Source organism: Aotus nancymaae, unplaced genomic scaffold (genome assembly GCF_030222135.1).
Source record: "Aotus nancymaae isolate 86718 unplaced genomic scaffold, 86718_ANA_hifiasm-v0.15.2.pri h1tg000008l, whole genome shotgun sequence".
NCBI lineage: Eukaryota > Metazoa > Chordata > Mammalia > Primates > Aotidae > Aotus > Aotus nancymaae.
In genome coordinates this window covers 50,882,262-50,899,337 of record NW_026988419.1, presented here as the reverse complement: position 1 = coordinate 50,899,337, position 17,076 = coordinate 50,882,262, and positions in this window count along the sequence as shown.

Below are 17,076 nucleotides of genomic sequence, written 5' to 3'. Positions count from 1 at the left end.
ATAATGTTCTCACCGAGATCTGCAGCATGAACCAGAGTTAGATAGATGGAGGTGTGGTGGCTGGGCCTATGGAAGAGGAATAAATTGCAGCTGCTGCTGGAGCACAAGCAGGATCAGGAAGAATAAACAGTCCAGATGCGAACATACTAGGAACTGGAAAGCTTATGACCGAGGTTAAAGAACAAGTGAAATAGTGTTGTAAGATGAAGCTAGAGGAGTGGGGAACAGCTAGATTCCCAAAAAGCCTTATAAGCTACAAAAGAGTGTGGATTTTACTTGAAAGCACTAGGGAGCCTTAGAAGATTGTAAAGGGATGGGGGTGGATTACATGATCAGGTCTATCTTTCTGAAAGGTCACTCTAGATGGAGCAAGCTGTGTTAAAGGGGAAACAGTTAACCCACTAGTGCAGTACTGCAGGGAGGAGGTAATGGGGCTTTTGGACTTTACTGGTAGCACTGGGAATGGAGAGACATGGACACACTTGAGACATTGATGGTTTAGAATAGATAGGACTAGGTGATTGGTATGTGAAGTTGCTGGTTCGGAAGGTTAAAATAGAAGGATCAAAGACGTCATTCAAGTTTCTGGCTTGGACCACTTGATGTATGGCTGCTGCCATTGACTATGAATAGGGAACAAAGGGTATTAGAGACGGAATTTGGCTTTCAGAAAATGCCACTGATCTGACTCAAAATAGCATTGACTGTATTTTTTTTCTGTAATTCCTTCCCTTAACTGAAAATTTAGAGATAATTGAATCAGATTGTTTCTTGGGTGACTTAGTTTTATATTTATACTTAACACAGTAATATCATTTCAAGGTGGTATTTCCTACAGATCTTTCCAGAAGTCTGTGCATCTGTTCCTTAGGCCGTGGTTTCAGAAATCACCCAATGATACAGGTAGAAAATATAGCTAAGCACGTGGCGCCATCTTCAGGACAGCTTGTTAAAAGCGTATAAACCAACCAGACGAAAGGCAAGTTTCTCACAACACACTGCTCTATATCCTGCGAGACTGACTCCATCTTGTTTGGTAAAAAGAAGCCGAAAAAAATGTTCCCACCAACTCCAATTGTGTGACTAAATCCTTTGTCTTCATAAGAACTGTAGTTTATCACAGGATATAGGAAAGGTGGCAGCAGAATTTTCTTCAAAAGCTTTCCAATTTGAAAGTGTGAGCTGGAAAATGAGCTTTTTGGGAACAAACAAGAAACTGAGGCACCATCGCTTCAGGTTTTCTGCCTTAGTACTGAGATTCTCTGGCGAATTTCCCATTTTATTTATTTATTTATGAGATGGAGTCTCTCTCTGTCACCCAGGTTGGAGTGCAGTGGCATGATCTCTGCTCATTGCAACTTCCACCTCCCGAGTTCAAGCAATTCTCCTGCCTCAGCCTCCCGAGTGCCTGGGATTTACAGTCACATGTCACCATGCCCAGCTAGTTTTTTGTATTTTTAGTAGAGATGGTGTTTCACTGTGTTGGCCAGGCCAGTCGAACGCCTGACCTCAGGTGATCCACCCGCCTCAGCCTCCCAAAGTGCTAGGATTACAGGCGTGAGCCACCATGTCCAGCCCAGATTTGCCCATTTTTAGATATATGTTTGTTCTGTTCACTACTAGGTGCTTCCTTAAATATATGGCATAGTAGAATTTAACTTACAAGAATTCACAATGCTTTACAAATGCATGAATAGAAAAAGTAGAGGGGGAAACATTTGTCAGATTTTGTACCCAAGTTGTTGGTTCAGGAAATGCAGTCTTATAGATTTATACAGCCTCCACTTTAAAAATAAAAGGTTGTTAATAAGAAATCAATAGTATACCCATAGCTAACCACATAAGAAAGACAAACAGAGGTTACTAGATGACTTCTATTTTTCAAATCCTCTCAGCTTTTAATTATTCCATTTGAATAAGCTCCACCTTTTCTTTATACAGAATTGGGCTATAAAGACACACACACGTGTCTGTCATAGTATCTCTGCCACCTTCTGTGCTGGATGTGGTGTTTAACCTACTCTGAGCATTTGGCATGGCCTTGCTGAATTACTGGGAGATAAACTGCTTGGCTTTTACGTGGAGGCAAGTGTTTTCTACCAACTTGCAGCACTCACTGATAAATGGGCTTTCTTTCTAAAGTTTTTCTCATTAGAATGTACATCTTGGGTTGAGGAATCTTAAATCCCAGAGTTCCTTTCAATCCTGAAAGAGGTAACATGTTAATCTAAATTCCATTTCTATATTAATTGATGCCCTGGCCACCCCATCAGGGATGGGTTTGGGTTTATTAGAGTCTGAATTGGACTTATGATAGGTGGGCAGAAGGAGGGTTTATATAGAAGGTATACTATCTCATAGTAATTACATGTTTACAATAGACCAGGTGCTTTACAAGGGTTATTTCATGTAATCCTCATAACAACCTATGGACACTTTTTAAAGGAATGAGTGTTTTTAGTATCTTTATTTTACAGATCAAGAAAATAAAAACAGAGAATTTGAAATAATTTGCTCAAGGTCTCACACTCTCCTTTTAAGTAAAGTTATGGAAATCAATCCTAACTCAGGCATTCTTCCTCTAAAGCCAACAAGCTTGATTGAAACCTCATACTGCCTCTTAAATGGAAAATATCCTTATGGCACAGATCTGAAATAAAGCCCCAGTCAAGAATCAAGCCAATAATTCAGGTAGAAGATTCAAAGAGCAAAAGATTTGGAACTGAGGGCAGAGGGCCAAACCTGGAAGGATCCTCTGGGGTGTAGAAGTTCTTTCTGATGGTTCCGGAGTCTCGGAACTGCTTGGGCCACATGTGACAACACAGGTCCTTGAGACTTCAGAGAGCGAATCTGGGAGAGGTTGGCACTGCCAGAGATGAGCCCGGAGGAATCCAGGAATTTTCCATTGTCCTCTTTACAATTGTTTTTAGGATCAAACCTAGAGATAAAGAGCCATGGTCTCTGAAAAGAATGTTGACAACACACACAACAGTGAGCAGAAGCAGAAATAAATAACACACTTCATTCTGTTCAGTCAGGCAGAGGTGAGTGCACAGAGCACGGTGCTGCAATTCTCCCCTGAAGTAGGAGTAGCTGAGACCAGCTAAGAGGCCCTCAGATAAGTCAATGGGATGACCAGCACATGGGTGGCACCAGCAACAGGGACAAGCTCAGGGCTTAGAGCCTGAAACCCTGGTTCCAGGCTGAACACTGTCACTGACTGTATGCCTCTGGGCAATTATTTAAATTATTTGATCTTTAATTTACTCAGCTGAAAAATAGCTATAATAGCTCCCAAATAGGGTTTTTGGTATATCAGAGAAATCACATGTGTGAAACACTGTAAGCTTTAATACTCACTGAGGGTCTTGCATGTGCTACAAACTAGGAATAGAAAATTAAGAAACAGTTCTTGCTCTGAAAAAGTTTGCAACCTAATGATATACACTGGAAATGCTAGTTCTCTTTCTTCTTGTAAGCCCCTCCCCTTTCTAATTCTCCCCCATTCCCTCAATTTGAATTTTGTCTTGGTTTAGGTTTTCTCAAAAGTAGACCCTTAGGCAAGGATTTGCACACAAGGGGTTTATTTGGAGATGCAAATAAACAGATGAGGTGGGAACAAGTGACATAAGAAAGGCAAGATCCCCAATATAGGGTGCACTATTAAGTCGACTACCGTGACAAGCCACTCTGGAAAATGCTGCAAAACGCACAACTCAAAGGTTTTCTACTTAAGGCAGTGGGGAGCTAGAGTGCTTTACACCAACTTCCATTCATCACTAGTGGAAGGCTAGCTTTACTGGGTGTAAATTCCCAGGCACTCTTGGCTTGCCAGGTGTATGGGCAGAGTGTCTCACAGCAGCTTCTGAAAAAGGCCTTGGCTAAAGAAATAGAAATACTGGCCGTTGGAAAGTGGCTGGTGCACACTGAAGTCAAAAGAACCAGGGACTGGGCAGGGTGCTGACAGCAGCTGCAAAGGTTGGCCCATTCGTCTGAGGGTGCCTGGGTGGGCTCCCTCTCTCACTAGAATCCAAGGCAAAACCAGGAGAGAATAATTTTTCAACACCACTGTAGGGGCAGGAAATAAAAAGTTGTACAGATTGGTGGTTCCTAAAGGTATGCTAATGCTATCTAGTGGCAACTTTGACCCATGAATCATTGCACTTTTCAGAAATTAGGCAGAGCTGTAGGTCAGTAGAACTATCGTTCACTGGTAAACTTTCTGTGATAATAGAAATATTCTATAGCTTCACTGTACAGTACAGTAGCCACGAGTCACAAGTAGCTACTGAGCCCATGAATGTGGTAGGTGTGATTGAGAAACTGCATTTTTACTTTTATCTAATTTCAATTAATTTAAATCACATCTGGCTAGTGGCTACCATATTAGACAATACAGCTTTAGAATATTTAAAACTGTGTTTCATTATTTACAAGTCATCTTCATTTTTAAATTAAAGGATAGAGGTAAATAAGTTATATTACTGAGTGTTAAAATCAATATTAAGCTGATTTTGTTTGTTTGTTTGTTTTTGAGATGGAGTCTCACTCTGTTGCCCAGACTGAAGTACAACTTCCGTTCAATCACGGTTCACTGCAGCCTTGACCACCTGGTCTCCAGTGATCCTTCCACCTAAGCCTCCTGAGTAGCTGGGACCACAGGTGGGCATCACCATGCCTGTCAAACTTTAGAAATTTGACTACTAAAATTTTTATCATAGTTTTATGACAAATGTAGATAAGATTTCATATTTATTCCCATGTCCTAGAAGTTTCTATTAGAATAGTAATATTTGGTTGTGACCCCAGCTCAATTTCCATTTAATGTTGTTAAAAGCAGCTTAAGGCTGGGTGTGGTGGCTCCATGCCTATAATCCCAGCACTTTGGGAGGTCAATGCCAGGGGATCACTTGAGCCCAGGAGTTCAAGACCAGCCTGGGCAACATAGTGAGACCTCGTCTCTACAAATGATAATAATTTTTTAAAAATGAGCCAGACATGCTGTTATTGTTTGCAAAGTCCTATTTATACAGTAGTATTTCTTTCTTTATTAGTCATTTAACTTTTCAAAAGCTGTGCTGGCATTTTTACTAGGAATATTATCATTTTTGTTAGCACATTAATTATAAAGTTCATATGTTTTGAGTGGAATTGCAGAGTGACTTAATCCTGATACTATTTTGCCCATAACCCCTATTGTTTTTAGTGTATAATCTTGTAGACTTGAGTTCATTTCTCTTTTTTAAGAAATACATTTGTTGCATTAAGGCAAAAAACCTATACATCGATTTTTCAATTGAATGAGAAGATAGTAACAATAACAAAAAAAAACATTAAGGAGGTCTACACTTCAGATTGTTTTTAGAATGATAACCTACATTTGAAAGTGAACAATGTTCCAAATTATATGCTTTGTTTATGTTATTGATTTTGGTAAGTCAATTAGATATGATGGTAATTTCCCAATTATCTCACTGGTCACATATAAGTCCTGGGATGCCAGAAATGACAGTGAAGTTGGTTATTGATTATCTTCTAAACTCCTAGACAAAAGATAAATGAAGGCCTAGATATTGGCTGAATACTTAGGCCGAAGACAAAGTTCCATGTCTCTATTAGACAGGAATAAATGCACACTGAGCTACATAAATTTTATTCATATATAAAATTTAAGTATATTTGTATACATACATAGGTTTTTTTTTTTTTTTTTTTTGAGATTTTGGTACTTTTTTTACATGTTCTTTTCAGGTCCTAAAAAGCCTGAAGAATGGCTGGGCGCAGTGGCTCATGCCTGTAATCCCAGCACTTTGGCAGGCTGAGGTGGGTGGATCATGAGGTCAGAAGTTTGAGATCAGCCTGACCAACATGGTGAAACCCCATCCCTACTTAAAATACAAAACTTAGCTGGGCATGGTGGCGGGTACCTGTAATCCCAGCTACTCAGGAGGCGGAGGCAGGAGAATCGCTTGAACCCAGGAGGCAGAGGTTGCAGTGAGCCAAGATTGTGCCTTTGCACTGCAGCCTGGGTGACAGAGCGAGACTCCATCTCAAAAAAAAAAAAAAAAAAAATAGCCTGAAGAGTATAACACACTTATCCCCCATGTAGGGGGCTTCCTTTTTTGGCCAAATATAATGCTGTTTTTTTAGAATATATGTAGAAAAAGCATCCACAAATGGCACGTTCATACTCAGGAGATTGAGTGCTTGTATCTCAGATAAAAAAGTTTGCTACCAAGTGGTATTGATATTCTGGGAGAAGTTGTTTCCTAGGTGTGTGTTTGTAGGGAGGAAGTATAAAGATCAATTCGTATGTACCCAACTGTTTAGTGCCCTTAAAAAATTTGTCTTTTGGAGAAAACTACAATAATATTAACATCCCTTAAAAGGCATGTGCATTAATTTTATTTATATACTATTAACTGCCAGCCATCAAATTTAGGGCTTCACACTGCCAGTATAACTCAGGAATGTGGCCCAGTGACAAACAGCAGAGGCCAAGATGTATTCAGAGCTTCATGCAAAATGTTCTCTGGGTCAGAATCCATCATTCCAGGTGCCATTTTGAGACCAAATGCCTGGAGATTGTGCTTTGAGACATTGTATCAGCTAGAAATGCAGACTCTGGGTTCAAAGTTAAGTTAGGTCACTTCTCTGCTGTGTGAACTTGGTAACTTAGTATCTTTGTCTCAATTTTCTCTTTTTTGAAAGTATAATAAAATGATTCCAATTATATTGGGTTGCTGAGAGGATTAAATGAAATAAATATAAAGTAATTAGCATAATGCCTGGCATATTATAAATGCTTGATACATGCTAGCCTTCATGATGATGTTTTCTGAGTGTTTTTTCCAAGTTATAAGTAAAATTATAACTGTGAAATAGTTAGCATTGCGAAGAGGCTCCCAGCTGAAAAGGCATAGAATGCTATCACCACTGGAGTCAGAATAAAGGTAATCAGTCAACTGAAAAGGCAAACTGATCACCAGCATTGATCAATTACTTAGAAGCAGAGCATCTGATCCTATGAACAAAAGGATGTTCCATTATAACCAAACAAAAATTCCTGTCAAAGAGAACATGGGACTAATGCAACTAATGGCTTAGGCTAATACCTAGTATCCAACTGGATACTGCCAGTGACATTTGGTCTAGCTCATGAACAAGGATTTTAATATATTCTTTTTTTCGTAACTATATATTTCCTGTATACAGTCAGGTGATATACCTTAAAAGGACATACTGTCTATGACCACATGTTGAGGAGCTAGGGAGGGTATGAGTACAAGTGTAGGCTCTGGCTTCAGATTTTCCACCTCTTTCATGGACCAGACATATCATTTTGGCAAATTGCTAAAGACTCTGAGTCTTGGTTTTCTCATCTGTGCAATGGGGGTAATAATGATTCCTGCTGCACAGATTTATTATGACTACTATATAACTTAATTGACATCAAATATATGGTGCCTTCAGCATAATTAATCAATAAATACTAGCTATTAATAGTTGTAAATTATTATTATTTTTAAGCATTTAAAAATAATCCACCATTTTACAGATATTTAAATATCACCTATATCCAGAGTTCCTGCTATGCATGTTAGGTCATATGTTTGAAAAAGAGCGGAAATGGCAGTTAAGAAGGAAGCAAGGAGCAAGTTTCTATTTCCATTTAGTTAGAGAAAGCTCACTGGGGAAGAATCTTCACAGCTCTTAAGAAGAGAAGATGTAAAACATGATTGTCTTAATGGAGACAAAGAAGAAAGAAAGACAAGAATTAACAAAGGTGAGGAGGTAGATAATGAAGGAAATGAAAAGTAAAGAGGATTACTTTTGAAGAAAAAAGGATGGATAGTGGGAGTAGAAAAATAAGACAATTGTGGGGTATTGCAAAGATGGCGTTAAAATTGTATTAGTTATGGTAATGCTGGCTGCTAGAATACATAAAGTGTATCAGTGGTTCAACACAACAGTATTTCCTAATTCTGTCAGTCCAATGGAGCAGTTCCTGGTTGGGTAACTTCCTTCCTACGTTGCATTTAAGGATCCTCTGCCATCTTGTGGATCTACCATCTTCCACATGGAGATTTTATAAGTCACCCTGTGAGGACTTCCATTCCAACCAACTGGGAGAGGATATCACATGGCATATTGCAGGCAGGGGTTTTTTATAGTCCAGGCGTGGCAGTGCTGCTTACCATTTTAACCCACATTCCACTAGTCAGAATCTATGACCTTACTACATCTAATTGTGTGCCCAAGAGGAAAAAGATGTGGGTTTTGAAGCAGATCCTAGCCTCTGCCCCAGCGACTTTTGTATAAAATGACTATATTGCTTTTTAAAATAGAGACCATAATAGAAATTTGTAATCCAACTAGGAACAAGAGAAATGTGAATTGTAACTGAAGATTCAGGGAGAATTGAACTCAGTATATCTCATTACTACAGAATAAAGATCTATGAATTAATTTTTATGCAAATCAAAATTCATTTTCTTCAGAAAGCTCTCACGATTACTGTATAAGAACAAAAACTAGCAGTTAATTCTTAATCTGGATGAGGCACTGTGCTAAGATCTTTATACATATTATCTAATTTACTTACCTTTGCTATATACCTTAATGAAATAGGAGTTATTATTTCTATCTTATATACTGAATTTCTATTTTATACTGAATCCAAAGAAAGTAAAAATCCAAGAAATGTGCTGACTTGCCCAAGATCACAGAGGTAGTAAGTGGTGGAATAGAGAAGCAAATGTAGGTTTTGTTCCCAAAGCCATCTCTTGTAACTTCTAATCGTTCCTCTATTCAGAAATCCTTGTGTATACCCATTTGATGCTCCTATACATCTCTCTGCAAATTTTGGTATGTATGTTGATTTGTAAGCTGTATTGGTTAATTATTAGTGTGTAATAAACACTCTTAAGTGCAAAACTTTAAAGAAAGAATGACTTGTTATTTCTCAAGATTATTTAGGTTCACTGGATGGTTTTTCTCTTTCACTTGGGATTGGCTGGAGTCACACATGAAGCTGTATCCAATTGATGGCTGGCTGGGCTGGCTGGAGGGTCCAAGAAAGCCTCTCTCACATGCCTGGGGCCCTAGTGTTATCAGCTATGATACCTAAATTCTCCTTCATGTGGGGTCTTTCCTTGTAGATTTTCCTCTTCCAGAACCTCTCCACATGCACTATTTTTAAAGAATAGTCAGCCGGGCACAGTGGCTCACACCTATAATCCCAGAACTTTGGGAGGCCGAGGCGGGTGGATCACGAGGTCAAGAGATCGAGACCATCCTGGTCAACATGGTGAAACCCTGTCTCTACTAAAAATACAAAAATTAGCTGGGCATGGTGGTGAGCGCCTGTAGTCCCAGCTACTCGGGAGGCTGAGGCAGGAGAATTGCTTGAACCCAGGAGGTGGAGGTTGCGGTGAGCCGAGATCGCGCCATAGCACTCCAGCCTGGGTAACAAGAGCAAAACTCTGCCCCCCCCAAAAAAAAAAAAAAAAAAAAAAAAAAAGAATAGTCTGGAATTCCTTACAGCATGGAGGTGTTTTCCAACAGGGAGAAAATAGAGGCTCCCAGTCCTCTTTAGGGTGAGGCCCAGAACTGTCTCAGCATCACTTGTGCCACATTCTATTGGTCAAAGGAGTCATGAGGCTAGCTCAGATTAAAAGAGTGGGGAAAGAGACGTCACTGCACTGCTCAGTGGAAGAAGCAGCAAAGAATTTATGGCCATCCTTTAATCCACCACATAGCATTCTTTGTAGAATTATTTGTAGGAATGTCTGGCACTGTCATCCAACTAAACTCCTGAAGGCAAGATCTGGATCTTCTTGATGTTGCAATTGGTTCTTAACACCTAGAACTATGCTCTTCTGTACACAATGGGTCTCAAAAATTTTGATCAACTGAAAGGAGAAAAGCCATAATCTATTAAATTTTGGTGGGAGAAAAAGCAGCTAGAACACTCACAACAGAACTTAGATCCTCAGGACATCTTAGGCTTACCACCTATGAGATTTGTTAAATAACTCCTTCCAATAATTTTCTTTACAGAGAAACTGTGGCAATGTACCTACATATCTTTATGGCTTATCTACTTCTGTGCACACCTAATCTTAGATGCTCACTGCTTACCTACTTGTCTGAGCTGAAATATGGAGCCTTTCTACTGATTTGTATCTGAAAGTTACAAAAAATGGTGCATTTAGAATTCAGGGCAAGTGATAATTTAACATTGTGCAATTAACTAACTATCCCATGAAAATATTCTGCTAAAATAATCGTCCATTTTTGTTGACTGTCTCTTAGAAGAAAACAAAATTGCTTAGGGTATACATAAAAAATATGTTGGCTCTCACATGATCTGTTTTGAAGCATAGGTGGTTAATAGGGTTCACTCCAGGCATGATAAACTTGGCTATAGAGTATGGCATCAGCACTTAATTGCTCACTGCTTTATAAGGGAATTTTTTTTCTAGGTAAGGCATACACACACATGTGTACAAGCCAATAAATAAATAATAAAAGATAATAAAGTTGTACAAGTATAAAACTATGAGACTGAATAGGAATCAGCAAGTTTTATCAGTAAAACACAGGGATGCCCCTTGTGAAAGTGAAACGGCTTGGTTAAATTTGCCTTGCCTTTTTTTGCATTAAACATCCAAAACCATGCATTCACATATGGTTTGCTGTACTAGAAGTAACACCTTTTTCTTCCATTCAAGGCTCCTTCTTTGCCAAGATCCCTGTAGGCAGATAATGACAAAAATTTATGAGGGTTAGATCCAAAAGCAAAGACCTGGGGGCATATTGTTGGAAAGATAAAAACTACTCTTTTGGGACTTCTCTATTCTTTATTACCTGAGAAAAGATGGAGTAGTAATTGACATGTGGTTCTTGACAGATGTTGACAAGGGAAAAGCATGTAACTAAGCCCCTTGGAGTTTTTGCAAAGGACGATTATGATGCTTGTCTCCATGTTCCATAACCTCAAGAGTACAATCAAATATCCTCCCTTACTCCAAGTGCCAAACAGACATCCATGTAGATGCCATAGGACTGTATCAGCATCTGGCCAAAGAATATAATTCTCTTGTCTCACATAAAGAGCATACACAATAGAGACCATGGAATGTGGAGTGAGTGCTTAGATATATTCTATTGTTAATCTCTCTTGAAATAGAGTGACTATTGTGGAGAAATAATTTACTAAAAATTTCCCTTTTTAACTCTCAGAGCTTGTACTGTGTCATGCACTATAAAATTAAACAATTTATTGTTTTGCTCCAAAATAGTATCCATATTTTATTTGATAAAAGAGTAGGATGACAGGGATATTAACACATATGCTATTAGAATAGTACTGGATAAGAATAAAAATTAGATTTAGAAGGGAAACATTTTCTCCATATTTGTCAAACATCCAGATGAAACGTTGAAAAATTGTCAGTCATGCAGATGTTTTAATATCCAGATGTTATATAGAGAAGATATTTGGCAACAAATGAAGCTTTCTTTATTCATCCATATGTTTCATTCTACGTTCATTTTGTAGAAATTTGTAGAATAATGGAAATTATAAGCATATTTTAGTTTATAAAACCAAAAATCAAGCAAAATGTAGTAATACTATTTTCACATTTCTTTTTAGTATGTCTTCAGGAGTACTAGGGCTTTAATGAAAGAATTGTTCATGATTTTAAAAAATTACACTGATCTGATTTCAGTATGCTCTGTATTCTTTTCTAACTTTGTATTAATCCATGTTTTAATAATATGGCTAAATAATAATTTGAGATTTTAGTTTGCTTTACCCTCGATATTTTCAAGTTTACCTCTCTCCTTTCTTTATTAACTCCAGCGGTAGTTTCTGTGGTCCTACCAGAGTGGGGGTACATATTAGAGTGAAAGGCACAAATGGCTATAAATCACCCTGAATTTGGCTTCCTAAACTTAAGCCTCAAAGGAGTCCAGTTAATATAAGGAAAGATAAAGACATGCACTTTTTCTTGTACACCTAAGTTTGTGGGCAGATACATTAAAATTGAATGGTGCATGCAGAGGTTATGCTATCATGATTGTATCAGTCAGCTATGCATTAGGAACAATCAAGTCCAAAATCTCTTTGTAAAGCAAAGGGTTATTTCTAACACTACATGTCTGCTATGGATTCTCTCTACTGAACATTGAAGCTGAAGGAGAACGTCTTTATTGAAACACTGACTTTCTTGTGACAAAAGGGGCAAAAGTCAGGCATAGTGGGGCACATCTGTAATCCCAGCTCCTCAGGAGGCTAAGGTGGGAGGATTGCTTGAACCCAGGAGTTCAAGACCAACCTGGGCAACATAGCAAGATTTCATCTAAAAAAAAGGGGGGAGAAAAAGAATAATGGTGAACTCCACAATGGCTTTTAAGGTCTTTGTTCAGAAATGACATATGTCACTTGTGCTCAACAATAATTGGACACATCAAGCCATATGACCAATCCTGTTATCTTTGGGCAGTAATTACAATCTTGTAATTGGGACAGGCTCTAAGGGAAAGATTTGTCAGGGAGTGGCAATATTTTTACCTCAATACAACTTCCCACAATTCTCATTTTAAGCATGCATTATGTGCTTAATTTTTCAAATTTCTGGGTTAGATGTGTCAAAATAGTTATTCATCTATATTTTCCCCAAAGGAGAATGTAAAATATGAGAGAAAACATCACTTAAGACAGATAGAAAACTGGATGAGAAGAGTGAAGCAGCATTGGATGTTTCCAGATAGGTATGCGGTATTGTATGTGTATAAAACAATACCAGATAGGTATTGTTTTATAATCACATACAGAAAGAGTAAATTCGTGTTCAGAATAGAGGAAACTGGTCTCCATTTTATCAAATTGGAAAAAGTTTATGAAGAAAAAGTTGTGGCTTAGGATCCATTTGAATGGGGGAGAAAAGTAATCAATAAATAATGATAACTAACATTTGAGTGCCCTCTTAAAATTTGTAACTATAATTTTATTTAATACTTTTAGCAACCACCTGAGGGAGATAGGATCACTTTCATTTACGAGTGAGGACACTAAGGCTTAGGTTAAAAAATGGTTGGCCCACATTTTCAGAATAAGTGTCAGAAGAAGCATTTGAGCAATTGCTCTACTTCTGTACATTGTACGCTTTACATGCAGAAAAGGATAAGCCAGGAAAAGCATATGGTGCACTTTGGCAGAGGCTCCCAAATGAGGGGATAGAATGGAAGAAAATGGCCTAGCACAGTGTTGGATTTGGCTGGTGGAATTCTCATTTGTGAGAACATGAAGGAAGTGAGGCAGTCGGGTATATATAACTTCAAGTATTTTGAATCCCTTAATTGGTGACATGGGAAGAAATACAAGGATTGACTTAAGAAATATTTGTTAAAGACCTGTAGATAGGATGATAGACAAGGAAGGCATTGCTGATAGAGATTGTGGAGATGGAAGAACTTAGCTGGGGATAATAGTTAGGTTAAAATTTCTAGCCATTTAATTCTATTTTCCATCTCCCACTTTCAGCTGCCTTAGGTCAGCAGGATATTAACTGTTTTTAATTATTAGAGTTATAAGGAGAGATTGGAAAATAGGTTTTGGCTTTCTTTGGAGAAGGATATTCTGGTTCTCATCATTAGTGGAAAGAGCCAACTGTTGAAAAAATTGTGATGTTGACCACTTCTGGCCACAACAGTGAGGAATGTTCCAATGGATTTGGTTTCTGTGTTCATTCAGGTCTTTTAAGGAATTAGTCACCAAGATGAGAGTAGACCTGCAAGAGATATGTTTGGTGAAAAATCTATGAAGGATGGCAGGGAGGGAGCAGAAGAAGGTAGGGAAAGCATTCAGACTATAATGCAGGTCTCACACTTGTGAAAGAGAGAGAAAAAGAATTGAGTAGAAAGGGTCTCAAATTGCAATGTAGTTTTAAGAAAGTTTTGTTGCCATTGCTTTGGTGTTTTAGTCATGAAGTCTTTGCCCATGCCTATATCCTGAATGGTATTGCCTAGGTTTTCCTATAGCATTTTTATGGTTTTAGGTCTTGGGATCTAATTAAACTAAAGAGCTTCTGCACAGAAAAAAAAAAAAAAATCACCAGAGTGAACAGGCAACCTACAGAGTGGGAGAAAATTTTTGCAATCTATCCATTTGACAAAGGGCTAATATCCAGAATCTACAAAGAACTTACACAAATTTACAATAAAAAAAAAAAACCCATCAAAAAGTGGGCAAAGAATATGAACAGACACTTCTCAAAAGAAGACATTTATGCAGGCAACAGACACATGAAAAAATGCTCATTATCACTGGTCATTAGAGAAATGCAAATCAAAATCACAATAAGATACCATCTCACACCAGTTAGAATGGCGTTCATTAAAAAGTCAAGAAACAACAGATGCTAGAGAGGATGTGGAGAAATAGGAATGCTTTTACACTGTTTGTGGGAATGAAATTTAGTTCAACCATTGTGGAAGACAGTGTGGAGATTCCTCAAGGATCTAGAACTAGAAATACCATTTGACCCAACAATCCCATTACTGGGTATATGTCCAAAGGATTATAAATCACTCTACTATAAAGACACACACACACGTATGTTTATTGTGGCACTGTTCACAATAGCAAAGACTTGGAACCAATCCAAATGCCCATCAATGTTAGACTGGATAAAGAAACTGTGGCACATATATACCATGGAATACTATGCTGCCATAAAAAAGGATGAGTTCATGTCCTTTGCAGGGACATAGATGAAGCGGGAAACCATCATTCTCAGCAAACTAACACAAGAACAGAAAACCAAACACCATGTGTTCTCACTCATAGATGGGAGTTGAACAATGAAAACTTATGGACACAGGGAGGGGAACATCACACACTGGGACCTGTTGGGGAGTGGGAGGCGAGGGGAGAAATAGCGTTAGAAGAAATGTCTAATGTAAATGATGGGTTGATGGGTGCAGCAAACCAGCATGGCACATGTATACCTGTGTAACAAACTGCACGTTCTGCACACGTACCCCAGAACTTAAAGTATAATTTTTTAAAAAAGAAAGTTTTGGCCAGACTTGAGAAGCTGGGGAGTTCTCAAACCAAAATGGCCAGTCATAGGAATTCAGGGTCTAGTGGGAATGGGCTGGGAATACTACCCTCGTTCTACTCAATCTTTGTCTGGCAGCTCCCTGTGGAAGATGTGGCCTCAGTGTGAACACAGTAATGGATCCAGAGGAGCAGAAATTGGGGCCATCAGTCAACTATGTTCCCCACAGCAGATCTGCACCATCACAGTCCACCCCTTACACTATGTGTATCTACTTCTCCATTCAGGTTTGGGGGAGAATTCCTCCATGGCTCCCATCAGCTTCCCTTCATGATTGGATCTTAGAGGGAACTTAGTGGGATACATGATGGTCCCTATCACTGCAGTTGGTCTCAGGGCTGTAATTGGTACTCATCCCCTTACTCCTCCAGAATGCATTCTAAATTCCCCCACTCTCAGCTACCATCTTGGCATGTATAATTAATTGCCTTACCGAGTGGTATTATCTGAATCTTTTATTCTAAGATGTCTGGGCTTTTGGCAATACTATATTTCTCAGACCAGGTTGCTCTACATGTTTTTTAACCACTATAGTGGGCCAAAGAGGTATCAGGAGGTGCCCAGTTGGATCAACTGAGTTGTACAGATATTCCTTCCCAGCCCTGTTGGATAAAAGCAGCCCTACCTCCTCCTGCTGATCATGGTAAATTACCCTGCCAGGAAGGTTATTCTTTTCCTGGTCTGCTGGTCCATGGACACAAGGAGTCCAAAGTGCCCTGGTAGCAACCAGAGCTTACAGTTTAATGAACCTTTCTTTAGCTCCTGAAATGAGAGTTCTCTCTTTGCAGACCAGTGTTTCTAAGCTGGCACAGTTCATAATTGTGGGAAATATGAGACCTGTCCCACCCACCTCCTCTCCGGCCCTGCAGTGTATCATTGGGAAGAATGGTAAGACCAATCCTGCTTCTACTCCATGGTTCCCAGATCCATGCAATTTTTCTTCTAGGAACATGGCACAGTACAGAAGTTTTTGATTTAATGCACATACTACATCCTAAAGAATGGTACCCTATCCTTTCAGAGAATTGCCTCCGAGTTGAAGCTTCATCTATGCCTTTAGAAGGTCATCCAAGTACTCACTGAGGCTGACTGCTTACGCATGTGTGGTACATAAGATCAGTGGATGCCATGGTCTTGTCATGGATCTAGCCTTCTGAGTAGGGTGGTATATGTTAAGATCAGTGGATCTTATCCAGTGTAGCCAGTCTTGTACTTCCTTTGTTTTGAAGTGGTTCCCCTGGTTGGACGCTATGCTGTGTAGGATCCATGCCTGTGGATCAAGCCATTTCATAAGTCCCCAGATAGCAGAGCTGGCTAAGGCTCTGTAAGTAGCAAAGACAAATATATACTTGAAATAGGTATCTTTTCCTATGATGATGAACCAACAGCCTCTCCAGAATGGAAGCAGTCCAGTGTAGCCAATTTGCTATGAAGTGGCTGGTTGGTCTTATCAAATATAGTACCAGGCCAGGGGCTTGGTATTGAAATTCAAAGGCAGAAATAATTACATTGGCCTTGTAAATAGGAGTCTATGCTGATGGACTTGTACACAGCCTTTGTACTCATGCTGGTTCTTGAATGGCCAATGAGAAAGAATAGCTAATACCAACCAGGCAAGTCATTTTGTCGACTTTGTGGTTCAGTACTTCAATGGTAGATGCTTTCTGGTGGCTGTCAACATGTAATACAAAAAAAACATTTTGTGCCACTCCCACATGTCCCACGTGCCTCTCCTGACAATTTCTTGCATCTTATTTTCTAGTCCTTTTTCCTCCAAGCCCCCACCAATTGTCCACTGTCTAGGAATCTTTATATATTCTCCTCTTGGACCATTTCTTGCATATCAAAAGGATAATCAGGTACACTGTTCTTAGCTCTGCCCAATGGGAAGATGTTTTTCCTCTCCACTATTTCTCAAGTCCACCCCTGAATGTATATCTGT